Here is a 2,587-nt window from a genome sequence, read left to right as displayed (position 1 = left end):
AAAAAAAAAACCCTGCAAAGCACAGCAGCAGCCTTTCCTCTGTCTCAGTGAAATACTGCTTAAGGAAGAGTAGTCATGTACTCCCACACAAACGTTAGCCAAGAAACTTGCTACAGTTTCAACAGTGTTGGTATTTTCTACTAGAGTAGATAGCACCCATTTATCCCCAAAGCATTTAACTTCTGCTGCATCTACAATGTAATTTGCCTTTAAGACATTTCTTTGCAGTTGTTTCTGTGAATATTTAATCCAAAATATATCATCTTTAAACTAGGTTATAATTCAAGCCTCCTTGAAGTATCTGCACATTCTTATTCTCCCAAAGCAAAGCTAAGGTCCACACAAAGGGAAGTTTTGAAAACAAATATTCTCTTTTGCCACACATCGAGGTCTCAGGTTATGTGACAGTGTCAAGTATTATCAAAATGCTTCCAACACCCCTATGTTACGGTTTCCAGGACTACTATTCCTGAAAGTAGATGGGAAAGGCACTGAGCTTCAGAGCCTGGTGCCAAGCCCAGGCAACATCCTGATCTTTCAATAGCCATGTGACAGTGCCAGTAAAAGGAAAAAAAAATAAACAGTAAAAGATCTGTCAATAGAAGTGCATGGCCCCAGATCTAGCCAAGTACCAAATTCCATCTGAAACAAATTCCTAATCACTCCTCCCAATGCAAAAGAAATGATCTCATGTCATTAGAAAATGTTTTGACCTCTAGAAAAGAATGGACAAATAAAATGACCTTAGTGTTATGTCAGCTAGGAATGGTGCAAAATTAGAGAAATCAAGTCTAGGTTGAAAAAACAATTCTCTCAATCAAAATTGGCTGCTTTGAAATGAGTAGTTCACATCTCACTAAAGTAATTAAAGTAACGTGTTATATAACAATGATCCCACCTTTGAGAAATACACGTAGAGGGTTTTTTATTGATTTTTTTTTTAATTGGGGAATTGGGGGAGGGGAACAGTGTTGGGGAATTGGAGAAGGGGACCAGCCAAGTTGTTGTTCTTCAATCTTAGTTGTGGAGGGCGCCAGTCACCATCTGGCTGCCCATTGGCAGCTCGTGGCCTCTTACGCTAAAGGTGCTGTGTTACAGTCTTAGCTGTGGGTGGGCGTAGCCACCATCCCATGGGGAAAACGAACCAGCAGCCTTGTTGTTAAGAGCACATGCTCTATCCTCTGAGCCATCTAGGTGGCAGGCTCAGCTCAGCTCAAGGAGTCATGTTCAGTCTTAGTTGCAGGCGGGCATAGCACACCATCTCCAACAGGCAGTCTTGTAAGGAGCACGTGTTCTCACCAGCTGAGCCATCCTGCCACTTGTTGGCAGCTCAGCAGCAGCTCAGCTCAAGCACAGCGTCCAATGGCCCATGTGGGAAGAGAACCGACAGCCTTGTTGCTCAGAGCTCACGCTCTTAAACTAACTCTTAACCAACTGGGCCACTCAGCCAGCGCTACACGTAGAGTTTTCACCCAATATTGCAGATTTCCGCTGGAGACTGTGATATCATTAAACACTGTAGGGCATCTCACTACATATACAGTAAGTCCTCACTTAATGTCATTGATAGGTTCTGCAACTTTAAGCAAAACCATGTATAAGGAAATCAATGTTAGCACGGGTTGGTTGACATACACAAGAGTTAAGTTCCTCAGGCAACTCGCAAGGCTGTAATGAAATGATATTGAACTAAATGACACTATTGAGTTATACGCTCAGCTTAAGGAACCCCATGGGGTACAACTTGTTTTAAAAATTTGTCTCTGAAGGGGCCAGCCAAGTGGCTCAGTTGGTTAAGAGTTAGCTTGGGAGCACGAGCTGAGCAGCAGGGCCACCGGTTCAGATCCCACATTAGGGCTAGTGACGCTGCGCCCTCTACAGCTAAGATGGTGAACAACAGCTCNGACATCCTCCACAACTGGACTGAGGAACAAAAGGACAGCGGCTTGTCTGTTCCCCTTCCCCGATTTCCCAACGCTGTTACCCTCCCCCAATTCCCCAATAAAAATCTTTAAAAAAACAAAGTTGTCTTTACCCTGCAACTAACTTTAAAAGTCAGAATAAAGGACATGGCCAAGTTAACTTTAGCAATCAAACAAAAATTCCAACCTTACGCGAAACACATATTTTATACTCGCTTTTTTTGGGGAAAAAATACAACCAATTATAACTTCCCATCTATGATTTTTTGGAAAATACAGGTTAGCCACCTTAAGAGCTACGTATAGAATGAAGCGTTTGATTCCCAATCAGGGCTAAAAGACTAAAGCAAACCAGAGAGTTTCGGGGCTAACCCAGATGTTATAAGCTTAAGGAATATTTCTCATATTTATAAGTTATAACTCTTGAAATAGTCTGTACCCGGTACAGTTCACTAAGAAAGATTTTATTTAACTTGGCCCATCAGAAAACAAAGACCACAGGTTAACAGGGTCAGGTGCTCCGCTTTGTGGAAAGGCAATTGAGCTCCAACACACGCCCTGCTGAGAGGCAGTCGGCCTGCTAGTCAGAAGCCAGCACCCTGGAGGCGGCCAGATGGCCTGGGACCAATTCCTGGCTATGCCACTTCCTAGAGTTGGGTCACCTC

The sequence above is a fragment of the Hipposideros armiger genome, unplaced genomic scaffold (assembly GCF_001890085.2).
Source record: "Hipposideros armiger isolate ML-2016 unplaced genomic scaffold, ASM189008v1 scaffold_1690, whole genome shotgun sequence".
NCBI classification, from domain to species: Eukaryota; Metazoa; Chordata; class Mammalia; order Chiroptera; family Hipposideridae; genus Hipposideros; species Hipposideros armiger.
Note: the sequence above shows the minus strand (reverse complement) of the source record.